The sequence below is a fragment of the Limulus polyphemus genome, unplaced genomic scaffold, assembly GCF_000517525.1.
Source record: "Limulus polyphemus unplaced genomic scaffold, Limulus_polyphemus-2.1.2 Scaffold975, whole genome shotgun sequence".
Lineage (NCBI taxonomy): Eukaryota > Metazoa > Arthropoda > Merostomata > Xiphosura > Limulidae > Limulus > Limulus polyphemus.
Genome location: NW_013666585.1, coordinates 297770 through 306272, shown reverse-complemented (window position 1 = coordinate 306272; position 8503 = coordinate 297770).

Here is an 8503-nt window from a genome sequence, read left to right as displayed (position 1 = left end):
CAACGTTTCGACAAGGTTTTTGTATTGTGTACCTGATGATGACAAAACCTGGTCGAAACGTTGTACATTTGCTGTTATGTTAAACTTATATTAAAGTTTTTCTTCATTACCCATTCAAGCCGTCTCCAGCCATTATTAGCCTCAAAGTGGGTTCCTCGTCATCGAATCAGTATTCATTTGTAAGAATTAGAATCTGAAAATTATTTGTTAACATTTAAACAGCGTATAAGAGTAATTATAGAAACAACTTTAATGGTTAAAGTAATAAGTTAAAATTTAATAACAACAATACCCAAGAAAGCGTAGCTGCTTCACTTTATCTGAAAATTACACAATTGAAATTAAAACTTTATATTCAAGCAAATATGAAATTCAGGCTTTAAAAATTTAAGAAAACTTTCGTAATGATGAAACCTGATAAAGGAAATAGTTGTAACTACAGTAAAAGAAACAAAGTGGAAACCATTTTGAGTAAACTCACTTTATCAAATTGAATTGTGATCATACTATAAATAATAAATTATAAAGACATTTGTTGAAATTTCAAGATGATAAAATATTAACATAAATAAATTATCAGATGCCCATAAAATAGTTTTTACGCTATGTCTCAAGTAGACAAAAAAGGTTATCTTATTAAAAAAATAAGTTTCAACTATTGATGCATAAAATGTTTAGTTTATGATGTTGTATTTTGCGTTTGTGACTCGTTGTTGTCGTGAGTGCAGAAGTGGCACGTGGAAAATGATAATAAATGGGTGGTGGCGAATCGATGATGGGACGAAATGTATAAAGTGAGGCAGCGGAGCAGAAATAGAGCAGATTTTGCAGCATAGGTAATGATAAGGTAAGGTTTGTGTCTATTATTGCTGTATTTAGTTCAGAATATATATATATATATATATATGTATGTTGATATCGAAACAAGTGTAGTGAGGGCTGTTTATTCATCGTTAGCTTTATTGTCAACAATTCATAGACACCTACTGTATAAGAGTCTATAAAATCAAAACCTGACAAATTGGCGTCCGCGACAGGATCATACAGTGGTAAACGGCGGTAAAAGATAACGTGAACGCCAGCGAAAAACAAGAAGGCCTATCTACGCATAACGTAGTAGTATTGGATATAGTGTGGAAATTGCAATCGTGGTATAGAACTATGTCAATATTTGATAAGCTGATAGAAATTGGAGAATGTCTTGGGTTAAAAGACAGTGAATTACGAGAGTTTGTTAATGAACAACAAGAGCTAGAGAGAGAGAATAACGGCAACAGAAAGGAGAAATTGATAAAGAGAGACTGAAGAAAAGAGGAGAGACCGGAAATAGAGAGAATAAGAGCACAAACTGAGATTCCAAAACTCTCCCAACCGAAGGAAGAAGGACCCAAGAATGAAAAGGGAGCCGGGGCTAGCCGACCCAAGCTACCCAAGATGACATGGATGCTTTCCTGGAAAGATATGAAAGATTCGCCCAAAGCCAGAACTGGGATAAAGGCGACTGGGCAGCCTGTCTCAGCCCACTTATCACAGGAAAGGCCTACAAGTATATGCAGGCATGACGTCAGAAGATGCCATGGATTATGATAAATTAAAAGTAGCTTTACTAACACGATACGAACTTACTGAAGAAGGTTTTCATCGGAAGTTCAGAGGAATCAAACTCAACACTGGAGAAACTGTATTTCAGTTTGTGGCACGTCTGCGGGCGTTATTTCACCAGATGGACTGATATGGCCAGGTGTGAAAATAGTTTTGAAGGATTGGTAGACCTATTAGTGTGAGAACAGTTCATGATCACGTGCTCAAACGACATGTCACTGTTCTTAAAGAAGAGAGCACCAAAAGACGTAGATGAGATGATCCAGCTGGTAGAACAGCATATGGAAGCACACGGAGTTAGTATAATTGGCAAGTCCAAGAATGTCTAGTTAAATGTGAAACCAGTAATGGCTGACCAGAAGCAGGAGGTTAATAGACAGAAGAGAGAAGAAATGCTATGTTTGTTATAAAACGGTACACGTTGCAAAGAAGTGTAAGTCCAGTGGCAGCAAACAACGGATGAAACCTCACTATAAAGCAGCTGGAGCTATTTACAAAGAAGGTGCTGATAAGAAACGAGTAACTAGCATTATGGATGTTGCTGCCAGAAGAAAGAGAACCAACGCTTCTCCTCAGATTCAATACAAAAGAGAATGAATGATCAGTGCACAACTAATGGTCTGCTCAAATTAGCAAACGGATCAACTGCGCCAATAGTGATGGAAGCATGCGACAAATATCAAGATTCCAACAAACCATAATATGCCAATATGTGAAGGCTATGTTGGGGACAAGAAAGTAAAGGTTGTAAGGGACACTGGGTGCAGTTGTGAGAACTAGTTTAGTAACCGATGATCAGATGACCTATAAGGTACGACTGTGTGTGCTAATCAATGGGACAGAGCGAAAATTCCCCATAGCAAAAATAAAGCTAGATACTCCATATTGTGTAGGAGAGCTTGAGGCCGTGTGTATCAAGGAACTAGTACATGACTTTGTAATAGAAATCTGGCGGAACTAAGCAGAAAGAAGCTTGATGAAGCATCTGCTGTCAGAACCAGAGCTCAAGAAAAGTGCAAACAATACATCAAGCCACTGCAAGTATCAAAAGGCGATATCCCGAAATTAGGTTTGCAGGAACTGAAGGAAGCACAGAAGAAAGACCATTTACTACAGAAGACTTTGGGAAAATGCCCGAAAGAAAGTCGAGCACAAAAGTGGAAAAATACATATAGAATAGAGGAGCGGAATGGAGTTCTATACCGAATCTATCAAAGCAGTTATACTGGGGAAGTTAAACAGATCATAGTACCAATAGAATACCGAACTCAAGTGATGAGGTTGGTTCATGAATCAATTGTGGGAGGATACCTAGGAACAAAAAATGGCAGACAGAATCACCAGTAACTTCCATTGGCCAGCAGTATAGTAGATTCTGCAGATCGTATGACAACTGCCAAAGAACAATACCAAAAGGAAAGGTAGCCAAGTGGCCATTGGGGAAGATGCCTCTCATAGAAGAACCATTCAGTAGAGTAGCCGTGGATTTGATCGGATCACTAGGGCCTGTGTCTGATAAAGGCAACCGGTATGTGCTTACGGTAGTCGACTATGTAACACGTTATCCAGAAGCAATAGCACTGGCAAAGATAGACAGAAAGACTAGCAGAAGCCATTCTGGAGATATTTTGCAGAGTAGGCTTTCCGAGAGATATACTGAGTGACAGAGGAACCCAATTTACCTCTGAACTGATGCAGGAAGTATGCAGGCTCGTCAGTACTCGGCAACTCTTTTCACCCTGTACAATCCGAAATGTAATGGACTTTGTGAGAAAATAAATGGAGTTTTAAATAGCATGTTAAGGAAGATTTGCCAAGAGAGACCACATGACTGGGATAGATACCTGCAGGCAGTATTATTTGCTTATCGAGAAGGCCCACAGGCAAGTACAGGATTTCTACTTTTTGAATTACTGTATGGAAAAACAGTACAAGGTCCGATGCAAATATTGAAAGAGCTATGGACTGGAGAAGAAGAGTCAGAAATAAGGAACACATACCAGTATGTGTTACACATCAGAAACCTACTGGAGGAGACCTGTCAACTTACTCAATAGAGTCTGTATTGAAGCTCAAGGCAGTCAGAAACGTTTCTATGACAGGAAACTCGCTCTGCAATGGAAAGAACCTCTTGAAGTACAGGAAGTACTAAACAGAATGGACTACAAAGTGAATGTGAATGCAATGACCAGGATCTACCATACCAATTTGTTGAAGTATTTTGGGAGAGAAGATCTAACAGGTGCAGCTATTAAACAGAAATGGATGTTGCAGGTGTAGAGTTATAGATGCAGAACCAGAAGAGTGACTTTTTGTTAGAAGATGAGAACTTACTGGACCTAAGACCACTAGGTGGAAATAAGACTTATAAAGACGTCAACATCAGCGAAGAACTGACTGGCAAGCAAAAAAAGTATTACAAGACCTACTGTGCCAATATATTTATCTTCACGGATAAACCTGGAAAGCCAGACTCTGTGCACCACAAGATCGAGACCACAATAAAGTATCCAGTCAGAGTGAAGCCCTATCAGATGCCTTATGTGATGAGAGACCTGACAAAGCAGGAAATGGAGGCAATGTTGGATCATCGAGCCATCAAAGTCAGCCTACTGTTCACCAATTGTAATCGTGAATGACGGATCAAACCATTTCTCCATAGACTTCCAGAAGCTGAATCTCGTGACGAATTTCAACTTGGAGCTATGGGCAATCCAGAGGCAATTATGGCAAAACTAGCTGGAGCAAAGTTCTTTTCAAAAATATACCTCGGTAAAGGTTGTTGGCAAATCCTAATCGAGACGGAATCTAAAGAGAAGACAGCATTTATGACACCAGATAGATGTTACCAACTTAAGCAAATGCTATTTAGATTAGCGAACTCAGCAGCAACATTCAACCATATGGTGAGGGGGATGCTGTGCAACACCCCAACATAAAGCACTATACGGATGATGTTTTGACATACACTGTAATATGGGAAGACCACCTGATGAGACTTGATCAACTGTTCCAACAAGTTAGAGCAGCAAGCCTCACCATCAGACCATCGAAGTGCTACATTGGATATGCTATGCTAAAGTTTGTTGGACATATAGTTGTGAACCAAAAGATAGCCATGGAAAAGATAATCCGCATACAAGATGCTCCAACGACTAACCAGCAAGTCAGATCTCTCCTGGGGTTAGTGGGATACTACAGGAAATTCATCCCAAATTATACTGAAATTACTGCACCATTGACTGACCTGACCAAGAAAGGCTTACCGAACAAGGTGAAGTGAGACCACTACACAAGGTGGCATTCCAGAAATTAAAGAACATGTTAAGAAGCTCGCCAATTCTTAGAATGCCAGACTTCGACAAACCTTTCATTGTCCAGGCTAATGCTTCAGACATTGGAATTGGGGCGGTACTTTTACAAGAATATGAAGAGGGACTGTTTCCGGTAACATACATAAGTAAAAAGCTGTCAAATAGTGAAAAGAATTGCTCTGTGATTGAACGAGAGTGTCTGGTAATCATATTTGCCATTTAGAAGTCCCAGAACTACCTATATGGAAAGGAGTTCATCATCCAGACGGAACATAAACCATTTGCATACATTCAGAAGTGCAAGATGGACAGTATGAAGATCATGAGGTTTGCGTTGTACCTTCAGAACTACAGGTTCTGCATAGAAGCTACGAAAGGGACTGCAAATGTTGGATCAGACTGTATGTGAACGAAGAATATTTGTATATCGTGGAAACGACAATATTGTAAGTATTTATCCTGAAGAGGGATTTATGTCATGATATAAAAGACTGTCATTGATTTGTTGTTTTATGACCATTGTAATGTTATTTCGTTTTTGTTTAATTTCTGATGTATTTTGTGTTTGTGACTCTTTTATTGTAGAGTGGCGCGTGTGAACTGATAGTGAAGGGGTGGTGGCGAACCGACTATGGGACGAAATGTATAAAGTGGGCCAGCGGAGCAGATTGTAGCAGAGCTACGGAAAATGCAATGTTTATATCTATGCTGACGTATTTGTGTGTACTTGGTTCAGAATGCATATCTTGATATTGAAACAAGTGTAGTGAGTGCTGTTCATTCATCTTTACTGTCAACAAGTCGGACACCTACTTTTTAAGAATCCACAAAAACAAAACCTGATAAAGATAGATTTTTTTTATTACTTGTTTTCGAAATAGTTACTAGTTATTGACATACTCTTCAATACATTTTAGTTTTCAAAAGAAATGCTGTATTTAACGCTTTAGGTTAAGGTTTTTTCTACGAACTTTGATATAGTCAAATAATGATAAATTTCCTACTACTCTACATTACTCGTATAGCACCCAGGCCTATCGACCGCTGTCCGCTCTCACGAAGTTTTTCCATCTCTCCCTGCTCTGTGCAATCTCGGATTATTCTTCATTTCCTACATCGACATCAAAGGCGTCCTTTGTAAAATTGTCTCGCCATCTTTTTCCTAGTCTTCCTAAGAGTCTCCTACCTTGTGATCTTCCAAACATAACAATCTTTCGTTTTCCATTCTGGCAACATGTCAATCTCATTCTCTTTGCTTTTACTATATTTGTAATAAGAATTAATCTGCTGATTCCCATCGACTCTTGGTTATGTCGTCTTCACCATCTATTCTCATTTTGGTCATAAACTGGTTCTAAAATTATATTCTTAAAGACCTGGACTTTCTTTTTAAAATAGTTTGTAAGTGACCATGCTTCAGATCGATAGAGGACAACTGATTTTATAAGTGTTACATATTCTTACTTGACACTTAATTCATTTCCTTAGCATTACGTGTAAGCTCCAGAATATTCTATATCTGCTTGCAATTCTATTTATCACCTCTCTCTTCATCTTATTATCTCCTGTCTCTTTGGTTCCCAGATGCTTAAACTTATTCACATATTCAATATTCATGTTCATTACTCTCAATTATTCTCTAAGTTCATCACTCCTACATACTGTAATCTTCGTTTATTCCTCACTTATGATTAATTCCATCTTCTCATCTTTGAAAGACAATGTAAATTCTGTAATCGCTTCTCCCCTTTTAGCCATAGTGTCTACAATTATTCATATGCATTTAGATTTATAATTCGGTTTTGGTTATTCCACCTCGGGCTCACTTCATGATGCCTATGTAGAATATCTCTCGCTGTTTTATCTAGCGCAGTATTGAAGAGCAATGTTTACTTCCCTGCCATAGGCCACTTTCTAACCTGTGTATCGGTTTGACTTTTTCCCCCTGCACCAAACGCTCGCTCCCTTTAAAACAAACTTTAACTCTTTGTGTTGGTTTGTCAGGAATTCTAAACTCTTTCATGAACTTCTACAGAGTTTGCCTACGTATACAATCATAGGCCTGATTGAAATCGATAAATAAGTGACAATGTTCCTTATACTCCGATATTTGCTCTAAAATCTGTCTTACCACAAAAATTTAGTCTATAGGTGATTTCTTGATCTGGAATTCTGTTTGATAGTCTGGGACAGTTTTATCATATTTTTTTGTAAACGATTTTATTGCGTATCTTATACACTGATGAAATGTAATACCTCTATAATTCTTACAATCCAGTACATTTTCTGTTTATGTACTGGAATTAACAGTAATTTTTCAATTAGTAGATATGTTTTTTTTTATTCCCTGGATCTTTATCATTCGAGGGCTTTCTACTATCTCTCTTCAGCTGAGGTTTGTCTTTTTGTGTTTCTTGATTTCATTACTTGTTCTCAGCAAATTCAAGTCTATGTAGTGGTTTTGGTCTATTAAATATTTCAAAATAGTTTTTTCCATGTGTCCATGACTTCATTTTCATGTTTTTTGTACTAACTTCAACATCTTTAATCATGGTTAGTCTTGCCTGGTATTCTACTCTTAGCATTTTCAAACCAATTTAATGTTTTCTAATTCTTCCATGATTCAGATCTTCTTCCGTTCTATCTAGCATGTCACTCAGTATGTCTCTTGTTCCTTCTCATAACGGTCCTTTCCTTACCCACATTTCAATAACATTTCTACTATAATAAAGTATATAGTTACGCGTATGTAAAATGGCACATATTGATATTTTGTTTTGTTTTAACTCGTGATGTTTGCTGCCAAGAAATCAGATTTCCAGTTGCTCAATGTCCTGTATGATCAAATTCAAGGATACAGGAGTGGGACTAGTTACTTCCTCGTGTAACGTATTTCTTGCGGAGTTTTCACCAAAGTCATTGTAAGAAGACATTTTATTATTGATGGTTTGAACTGTTTGCCTTCTTTACTGATATATTTCAAATTACACGTGATACAACTAATGTTACGGTTGCAAAACTTTCAATTCAATTTTGATGCATAATTACCAACGACATGGCATGTTTCAATTATAAGGTTTATCACAAGTAAAAAAACAAACTTGGGTTTCTATTTGAGAGTCACGTATTTGATATTGGGCATTTCAAAGCAATAATTTTCGTTTTTTATGTTTGCTTGATAATCTAAACTAAATCCAATATGCGAAAAGAAATTCCTTAAATTTGAGTTGGGTGATAAATAATCTGTTTTCATAACAAGATCTTTGATATGCAAATTAACGGAATGTTAATTTAATTTGTACTTTTGTTTTTATGAAAAGACTACTTTGATAGATCTATTTTAATTACTAATGGGGGAAAATGTAAGATTTATCGGTTAGTAACTTTTAGTAAACTTATAGCGCAGGATTGAAAAAAAACATTATTAATTCAAAAAATATATAAAACATATGCTTTGTTTCTAGTTTAAAGTGTGCTAAAATGAGTCATTTTTACAGTATTTCTTCCGGTATATGGACTTCACTTTCAAGAAAGACAACGTTTAATACGTCTAACGTTCTAATTGGTTTAACTAAGTAACTTTAAAC